This window comes from Cetorhinus maximus, unplaced genomic scaffold (genome assembly GCF_964194155.1).
Source record: "Cetorhinus maximus unplaced genomic scaffold, sCetMax3.hap1.1 HAP1_SCAFFOLD_1451, whole genome shotgun sequence".
NCBI classification, from domain to species: Eukaryota; Metazoa; Chordata; class Chondrichthyes; order Lamniformes; family Cetorhinidae; genus Cetorhinus; species Cetorhinus maximus.
Genome location: NW_027597392.1, coordinates 15,001 through 25,000, shown reverse-complemented (window position 1 = coordinate 25,000; position 10,000 = coordinate 15,001).

Sequence of the window (10,000 nt, the reverse complement as noted above, 5' to 3'; positions counted from 1 at the left end):
AGGTGAAATGGTTAACCAGTTAGCAAGCAGGGCAGCCGGCCGGTAATTGGAGCCGCCCGCCCGGTGATAAGGGTGCAGTTAGGTGCCGACAGGCCCAGCAGCTCCAGGGGCTAAGTACATGTGGGTAAATGGTTAACCAGTTAGCAGGCAGGGCAGCCGGCCGGTAATTACAGCCGCCCGCCCGCTAATAAGGGTGCAGTTAGGTGCAGAACAGCCCATCAGCTTCCAGGGGCTAAGGACATGTGGGTAAATGGTGAACCAGTTAGCAGGCAGGGCAGCCGGCCGGCCGGTAATTAGAGCCGGCCGCCTGTCCGCCCGCTAATAAGGGTGCAGTATGGTGCAGAACAGCCCATCAGTTTCAAGGGGCTAAGTACATGTGGGTAAATGGTTAACCAGTTAGCAGGCAGGGCAGCCGGCCGGTAATTGGAGCCGCCCGCCCGGTGATAAGGGTGCAGTTAGGTGCCGACAGGCCCAGCAGCTCCAGGGGCTAAGTACATGTGGGTAAATGGTTAACCAGTTAGCAGGCAGGGCAGCCGGCCGGTAATTACAGCCGCCCGCCCGCTAATAAGGGTGCAGTTAGGTGCAGAACAGCCCATCAGCTTCCAGGGGCTAAGGACATGTGGGTAAATGGTGAACCAGTTAGCAGGCAGGGCAGCCGGCCGGCCGGTAATTAGAGCCGGCCGCCTGTCCGCCCGCTAATAAGGGTGCAGTATGGTGCAGAACAGCCCATCAGTTTCAAGGGGCTAAGTACATGTGGGTAAATGGTTAACCAGTTAGCAGGCAGGGCAGCCGGCCGGTAATTGGAGCCGCCCGCCCGGTGATAAGGGTGCAGTTAGGTGCCGACAGGCCCAGCAGCTCCAGGGGCTAAGTACATGTGGGTAAATGGTTAACCAGTTAGCAGGCAGGGCAGCCGGCCGGTAATTACAGCCGCCCGCCCGCTAATAAGGGTGCAGTTAGGTGCAGAACAGCCCATCAGCTTCCAGGGGCTAAGGACATGTGGGTAAATGGTGAACCAGTTAGCAGGCAGGGCAGCCGGCCGGCCGGTAATTAGAGCCGGCCGCCTGTCCGCCCGCTAATAAGGGTGCAGTATGGTGCAGAACAGCCCATCAGTTTCAAGGGGCTAAGTACATGTGGGTAAATGGTTAACCAGTTAGCAGGCAGGGCAGCCGGCCGGCCGGTAATTAGAGCCGTCCGCCTGTCCGCCCGCTAATAAGGGTGCAGTTAGGTGCAGAACAGCCCCTCTGTTTCCAGGGGCTAAGTACATGTGGGTCAATGGTTAACCAGTTAGCAGGCAGGGCAGCCGGCCGGCAATGAGAGCGGCCCGCCCGGTGATAAGGGTGCAGTTAGGTGGCGACCAGCCCAGCAGCTCCAGGGGCTAAGTACGGGTGGGTAAACGGTTAACCAGTTAGCAGGCAGGGCAGCCGGCCGGTAATTAGAGCCGACCTCCCGGCCATACGGGTGCAGTTAGGTGCCGACCAGCCCAGCAGCTCCAGGGGCTAAGTACGTGTGGGTAAATGGTTAACCAGTTAGCAGGCAGGGCAGCCGGCCGGTAATTGGAGCCGCCCGCCCGGCCATCGGGCTGCAGTTAGGTGCCGACCAGCCCAGCAGCTCCAGGGGCGAAGTGCATGTGGGTAAATGATTAACCAGTTAGCAGGCAGGGCAACCGGCCGGTAATTATAGCCGACCTCCCGGCCATACGGGTGCAGTTAGGTGCCGAACAGCCCAGCAGCTCCAGGGGCTAAGTACATGTGGGTAAATGGTTAACCAGTTAGCAGGCAGGGAAGCCGGCCGGTAATTGAGGCCGCCCGCCGGGCCATAGGGCTGCAGTTAGGTGCCGACCAGCCCAGCAGCTCCTGGGGCTACGTACATGTGGGTAAATGATTAACCAGTTAGCAGGCAGGGCAGCCGGCCGGTAATTGGAGCCGCCCGCCCGGCCATAGGGCTGCAGTTAGGTGCCGACCAGCCCAGCGGCTCCAGGGGCGAAGTGCATGTGGGTAAATGATTAACCAGTTAGCAGGCAGGGCAACCGGCCGGTAATTAGAGCCGACCTCCCGGCCATACGGGTGCAGTTAGGTGCCGACCAGCCCAGCAGCTCCAGGGGCTAAGTACGTGTGGGTAAATGGTTAACCAGTTAGCAGGCAGGGCAGCCGGCCGGTAATTGGAGCCGACCGCCCGGCCATAGGGCTGCAGTTAGGTGCCGACCAGCCCAGCGGCTCCAGGGGCGAAGTGCATGTGGGTAAATGATTAACCAGTTAGCAGGCAGGGCAACCGGCCGGTAATTAGAGCCGACCTCCCGGCCATACGGGTGCAGTTAGGTGCCGACCAGCCCAGCAGCTCCAGGGGCTAAGTACGTGTGGGTAAATGGTTAACCAGTTAGCAGGCAGGGCAGCCGGCCGGTAATTGAGGCCGCCCGCCCGGCCATAGGGCTGCAGTTAGGAGCCGACCAGCCCAGCAGCTCCTGGGGCTAAGTACATGTGGGTAAAGGATTAACCAGTTAGCAGGCAGGGCAGCCGGCCGGTAATTGGAGCCGCCCGCCCGCTCATCAGGGTGCAGTTAGGTGCAGAACAGCCCATCAGTTTCCAGGGGCTAAGTACATGTGGGTAAATGGTTAACCAGTTAGCAGGCAGAGCAGCCGGCCGGCAATTAGAGCCGCCCGTCCGCTAATCAGGGTGCAGTTAGGTGCAGAACAGCCCATCAGTTTCCAGGGGCTAAGTACATGTGGGTAAATGGTTAACCAGTTAGCAGGCAGGGCAGCCGGCCGGCCGGTAATTAGAGCCGACCTCCCGGCCATTACGGGTGCAGTTAGGTGCCGACCAGCCCAGCAGCTCCAGGGGCTAAGTACATGTGGGTAAATGATTAACCAGTTAGCAGGCAGGGCAGCCGGCCGGTAATTGAGGCCGCCCGCCCGGCCATAGGGCTGCAGTTAGGTGCCGACCAGCCCAGCAGCTCCTGGGGCTAAGTACATGTGGGTAAAGGATTAACCAGTTAGCAGGCAGGGCAGCCGGCCGGTAATTGAGGCCGCCCGCCCGGCCATAGGGCTGCAGTTAGGTGCCGACCAGCCCAGCAGCTCCTGGGGCTAAGTACATGTGGGTAAAGGATTAACCAGTTAGCAGGCAGGGCAGCCGGCCGGTAATTGGAGCCGCCCGCCCGCTCATCAGGGTGCAGTTAGGTGCAGAACAGCCCATCAGCTCCAGGGGCTAAGTACATGTGGGTAAATGGTTAACCAGTTAGCAGGCAGGGCAGCCGGCCGGTAAATAGAGCCACCCGCCCGGTGATAAGGGTGCAGTTAGGTGCCGACAGGCCCATCAGTTTCCAGGGGCTAAGTACATGTGGGTAAATGGTTAACCAGCTAGCAAGGCAGGGCAGCCGGCCGGCCGGTAATTAGAGCCGGCCGCCTGTCCGCCCGCTAATAAGGGTGCAGTTAGGTGCAGGACAGCCCATCAGTTTCCAGGGGCTAAGTACATGTGGGTAAATGGTTAACCAGTTAGCAGGCAGGGCAGCCGGCCGGTAATTACAGCCGCCCGCCCGCTAATCAGGGTGCAGTTAGGTGCAGAACAGCCCATCAGTATCCAGGGGCTAAGTACATGTGGGTAAAGGGTTTACCAGTTAGCAGGCAGGGCAGCCGGCCGGCCGGCAATTAGTGCCGACCTCCCGGCAACAAGGGTGCAGTTAGGTCGCCGACCAGCCCAGCAGCTCCAGGGGCTAAGTATATGTGAGTAAATGGTTGACCAGTTAAGCAGGCATGGCAGCCGGCCGGTAAGCGGAGCGTCCCGCCCCGTAATACGGGTGCAGTTAGCTGCAGAACACACCGGCAGGTCCAGGGACGAAGTAGTGGACGGGGAAACGGTTAACCAGTTAACAGGCAGGGCAGCCGTACGGGCAGTAGAGCCGCCCGCCCCGTAATACGGGTGCAGTTCGCGGCAGACCAGCCCCGCAGCTCAAAAGTCTAAGTGGAGAACGGGGAACCGGTTGACCGGTGAGCCGAAGCATGCCAGCAGGCAGGGAAGGTGCAAAAAGGGCCGATAAGACCGAACCGGCACGAGTAACAGGCTGCCGGGGGCGGGTTCCCAGCAAACCAGGTGAGGGGGCGTGGCCGGAGGCCGCGCAGGAGAGCCGCCCGCCCGTGAGTACGGTTAGAGGCAGCAGCGGGCTTCCCCAGCAGGGCAGAAGCCGAAGTGCAGGGAGCGAAATGGTTAACCAGCGAGCAGGCAGCATTCCGGCAGGGCTGGAGGGCGAAAAACGGCGTAAAATAACGGACCGGCAGGAGGAAATGGCTGCCGGGGGGCGGACCCAGAGCCCCCACGTGAGGGGGCGGTTCGGGTGGCAGAGCCGCGCATGCGCGGTTGGAAAACGCGTCACGTCGGAGCAGGGTGAAATCATTAACCAGTCGGCCGCTTCGGCGTCGGCTGGCCGGGCCGAGGAGGGTCGGACCGGGGAAAGGTTCCCGGTTTCGTGTCCGTCGGGTGGTCCCGAGTGCGGCAGGAAAAAATCCGGAATCCTGGGAGCCTTTTTTAAAAAAGAACCGGTCCGGGATGGGGTCGGATTTGGAAGCGTTTGCGGGGCCTAGGTGCCTCTTCGTCGGCATGACTACCGGACGGTCACCCGCCGATCGGCATTTGCGATTTGTTGGCTGGGGAGGTTGGCGGGGTACCTGCAGAATAGTAGGAGGTGGCAAATCGAGAATCGGTCGACATCGCCAAGTGCCTTCTCGAGCCTCCAGGTCTGCAGGGACCGACCCAGGCTGCCCCCAAACCGACCGCGAGGCCGTGCCGGGCGGCCATTTTTGGCCATTTTCGGCATTTTTCGCGTCTTTCGGTAGGTCACGGAAAGCGGCGGCCTGAAGCCCGGGCGTGCCCGGGGAAGGCTCCCCTTCGCCCGCGGGACCGGATTTGCCCCGGAAACGTCCCGAAGCCGGCCGGGAAGGCGGTTTCGAGGGCGAAGCACCTCCGATTGCCTTCGCAAGGCCGGGGAAAGTGGCCCCTGGGCCCGGGAGAGCAAAATCCGTGCGAGGACGGAAGCCCATGAGGTCAGATCCGAGGCTCTTACCCGGCGCCCGGTGGGGGTATTCCCGCAAAGAGCAGCGAGTGCGCCCGGCGACGGGTCAAGTTGCAATTTCTGGCATGCCACTCCTGGAGCTGGTTCATGAGTTCCCCTCGGAAGTCCCGATGAGGAAAGGGCAAAATGGCGTTTTGCGGGCTTTGGGGCCTCTTCGTCGGTAGGACTACCGCCCGACCTTACGGTTGGAATTGTCGGCAGGGGAGGTTGGCGGGGTACCTGCAGAATAGTAGGAGGTGGCAAATCGAGAATCGGTCGACATCGCCAAAAACCTTCTCGAGCCTCCAGGTCTGCAGGGACCGACCCAGGCTGCCGCCAAACCGACCGACAGGCCCTGCCGGCGGCCATTTTTGGCCATTTTCGGCATTTTTCGCCTCTTTCGGCCGGGATGGAAAAGCGGCGGCCTGAAGCCCGGGCCTGCCCGGGGAGGCCTCCTAATCGCCCGGGGGACCGGATTTGCCCCGGTGAGAGCCCCGGAAACGTCCCGAAGCCGGCCGGGAAGGCGGCCAAGGACGAAGCACCTCGGATTGCATTGGCAGGCCGTGCAAAGTGGCCTCCGGGCCCGCGAGACAATGCAGGGTGCCCTCGGTGTGCCCCTGAGAAATGGTTAACCAAACGAAGGACAGTGCGCCTCGGATTGCATTGGCAGGCCGTGCAAAGGGGCCCCCGGGCCCGCGAGACGTTACAGATTGCCCTCGGTGAGCCCCTGAGAAATGGTTAACCAATTGGACTTAGTCTCTGGCGGAGAGACAAAGTGTTTTCACGAGAAATGGTTAACCAATTGGACTTCGTCTCTGGCAGAGAGGCAAAGTGTTTTCACGAGAAATGGTTAACCAATGAGGACAATGGACCTCGGGTTGCATTGGCAGGCCGGGCAAAGTGGCTCTTGGGCCCGCGAGAGCAAAATCCGTGCACAGACGGAAGTCCATGAGGTCAGATCCGAGGCCTTTACCCGGCACCCGGTGGGGGTATTCCCGCAGAGAGTAGCGAATCTGCCCGGCGACGGGTCAAGTTGCATTTTCTGGCATGCCACTCCTGGAGCTGGTTAATGAGTTCCCCTCGGAAGTCCCGATGAGGAAAGGGCAAAATGGCGTTTTGCGGGCTTTGGGGCCTCCTGGACGGTAGGACTACCGCCCGACCTTACGGTTGGAATTGTTGGCAGGGGAGGTTGGCGGGGTACCTGCAGAATAGTAGGAGGTGGCAAATCGAGAATCGGTCGACATCGCCAAAAACCTTCTCGAGCCTCCAGGTCTGCAGGGACCGACCCAGGCTGCCGCCAAACCGACCGACAGGCCCTGCCGGCGGCCATTTTTGGCCATTTTCGGCATTTTTCGCCTCTTTCGGCCGGGATGGAAAAGCGGCGGCCTGAAGCCCGGGCCTGCCCGGGGAGGCCTCCTAATCGCCCGGGGGACCGGATTTGCCCCGGTGAGAGCCCCCGAAACGTCCCGAAGCCGGCCGGGAAGGCGGCCAAGGGCGAAGCACCTCGGATTGCATTGGCAGGCCGTGCAAAGTGGCCTCCGGGCCCGCGAGACAATGCAGGGTGCCCTCGGTGTGCCCCTGAGAAATGGTTAACCAAACGAAGGACAGTGCGCCTCGGATTGCATTGGCAGGCCGTGCAAAGGGGCCCCCGGGCCCGCGAGACGTTACAGATTGCCCTCGGTGTGCCACTGAGAAATGGTTAACCAATTGGACTTAGTCTCTGGCAGAGAGGCAAAGTGTTTTCACGAGAAATGGTTAACCAATTGGACTTAGTCTCTGGCAGAGAGGCAAAGTGTTTTCAAGAGAAATGGTTAACCAATTGGACTTAGTCTCTGGCGGAGAGACAAAGTATTTTCAAGAGAAATGGTGAACCAATTGGACTTAGTCTCTGGCAGAGAGGCAAAGTGTTCTCACGAGAAATGGTTAACCAATTGGACTTAGTCTCTGGCAGAGAGGCAAAGTGTTTTCAAGAGAAATGATTAACCAATTGGACTTAGTCTCTGGCAGAGAGGCAAAGTGTTTTCACGAGAAATGGTTAACCAATTGGACTTAGTCTCTGGCAGAGAGGCAAAGTGTTTTCAAGAGAAATGGTTAACCAATTGGACTTCGTCTCTGGCGGAGAGACAAAGTTTTTTCAAGAGAAATGGATAACCAATTGGACTTAGTCTCTGGCAGAGAGGCAAAGTGTTTTCACGAGAAATGGTTAACCAATTGGACTTGGTCTCTGGCAGAGAGGCAAAGTGTTTTCAAGAGAAATGGTTAACCAATTGGACTTAGTCTCTGGCAGAGAGGCAAAGTGTTTTCAAGAGAAATGGGTAACCAATTGGACTTGGTCTCTGAACGGCAGGCAAATTGTGGCCTTGAGAAATGATTAACCAATTGGACTTAGTCTCTGGCGGAGAGACAAAGTGTTTTCACGAGAAATGGTTAACCAATGGGACTTAGTCTCTGGCAGAGAGGCAAAGTGTTTTCCTGAGAAATGGTTAACCAATTGGACTTAGTCTCTGGCAGAGAGGCAAAGTGTTTTCCAGAGAAATGGTTAACCAATTGGACTTAGTCTCTGGCGGAGAGACAAAGTGTTTTCACGAGAAATGGTTAACCAATTGGACTTAGTCTCTGGCGGAGAGACAAAGTGTTTTCAAGAGAAATGGTTAACCAAATGGACTTAGTCTCTGGCAGAGAGGCAAAGTGTTTTCAAGAGAAATGGTTAACCAATTGGACTTAGTCTCTGGCAGAGAGGCAAAGTGATTTCAAGAGAAATGGTTAACCAATTGGACTTGGTCTCTGAACGGCAGGCAAATTGTGGCCTTGAGAAATGATTAACCAATTGGACTTAGTCTCTGGCGGAGAGACAAAGTGTTTTCACGAGAAATGGTTAACCAATTGGACTTAGTCTCTGGCAGAGAGGCAAAGTGTTTTCCTGAGAAATGGTTAACCAATTGGACTTAGTCTCTGGCAGAGAGGCAAAGTGTTTTCACGAGAAATGGATAACCAATTGGACTTAGTCTCTGGCAGAGAGGCAAAGTGTTTTCAAGAGAAATGGTTAACCAGTTGGACTTAGTCTCTGGCAGAGAGGCAAAGCGTTTTCCTGAGAAATGGTTAACCAATTGGACTTAGTCTCTGGCGGAGAGGCAAAGTGTTTTCAAGAGAAATGGTTAACCAATTGGACTTGGTCTCTGAACGGCAGGCAAATTGCGGCCATGAGAAATGGTTAACCAATTGGACTTAAGTCTCTGGCAGAGAGGCAAAGTGTTTTCCTGAGAAATGGTTAACCAATTGGACTTAGTCTCTGGTGGAGAGGCAAAGTGTTTCCCGTTGTAATGGTTGGCCAATGCACTTCGGATTGCGTTGGTAGGCCGTGGAAAGTGGCTCTTGGGCCCGCGAGAGCAAAATCCGTGCGCAGACGGAAGTCCATGAGGTCAGATCCGAGGCCTTTACCCGGCACCCGGTGGGGGTATTCCCGCAGAGAGTAGCGGGTGTGCCCGGCGACGGGTCAAGTTGCAATTTCTGGCATACCACTCCTGGAGCTCGTTAATGAGTTCCCCTCGGAAGTCCCGATGAGAAAATGGCAAAATGGCGTTTTGCGGGCTTTGGGGCCTCCTGGACGGTAGGCCTACCGCCCGACCTTACGGTTGCAATTGTTGGCAGGGGAGGTTGGCGGGGTACCCGGAGATTTTCGGGGACACGATTTTCAGAACATTTTCAGACAACGGTCACACTTTAAAAATGCCCAGAAAAGTGCGACTTTGAGGGTGGTAAGCGTTTTCAAATAGAATACCTTTCAAAGAGCTCTCGGAAGTCCTATATGAGGATTTAAGATGAATTTGTGCGGGCTTTCCGAACTCCGTTGTCGGTCTGAAATATCGGCCAGGGTCCAGACCGGTGGTAACCCTGGTTTAATAAACTTGGCCTGTGGCGAAAAGAACAGACAAAATGACAAAGTGTCAAATATATATATATATATATACATGTGTATTTATGAACAAAAAAAATCACAAAGTGTCACCTGGCGGTGTACTTGATGATGAAAAATAAAAATACAAAGTCTGTTCACAGGCACCTTTGGGGCGGGGGTGCCTGAGTCCCCTTGGGTTGCACACTAGAGTGTTTGACATGGACAGAGTCAACACTGTGTGCGTGCCCAGAACCCTTTTGAACGCAGGCGACGCACGCCGGTCGGCATTTCCTCTCCGTGCGAGCGCCAACAGGTTGCTTCCGTTGTTTTACAAATAAGAAAATTGTATTTATGAGCAGCAAAAAAAAAAATCACAAAGTTTCACCTGGCGGTGTACTTGATGATGAAAAATAAAAATACAAAGCCTGTTCACAGGCACCTAGGGGGCGGGCGGGGTGCCTGAGTCCCCTTGGGTTGCACACTGCAGTGTTTGACATGGGCAGAGTCAACACCGTGTGCGTGCCCAGAACCGTTTTGAACGCAGGCGACGCACGCCAGTCGGCATTTCCTAGCCGTGCGAGCGCCAGCAGGTTGCTTCGGTTGTTGCAAAAATAAGAAAATTGCACCGCTGCGGACCACCCCTCCACCCGCGGTTGAACCAGTACCCGAGCGAGGCCACGCTGGCTCCGAAAGCAGACGTGTGCTCGGTGGCGGGGAAGCGGTGTGCGTGTGTCTCGCTCCTCAAAGGAAAGATGCGGTGCTAGGTGTCCGATGCGGTAGGGCCCTCGGCCGGCCAGCGCGTATGCTGGCGCTGAGGCTGAGCGGAATACCCTCGCTCTTCTGTTTCCTGCGGGTCACAGACGGACACATTAGCATGTTCGAGTGGTGGCTGGCGCACCTCTCGAAGCCACAGCGCCTTGTGAGGCCGAGGCGCCGATAATGTTAAACGAGTGGCACGATTTTCCAGTGAAGGAACGGGTGTTGGATCGCCAGGTCCGCCGCCTTCACCCGAGTGTGTGATGCAGCTAGCACACCGGGTGCCCGCAAAAAGAAATAAAAACCCGTTCCTTG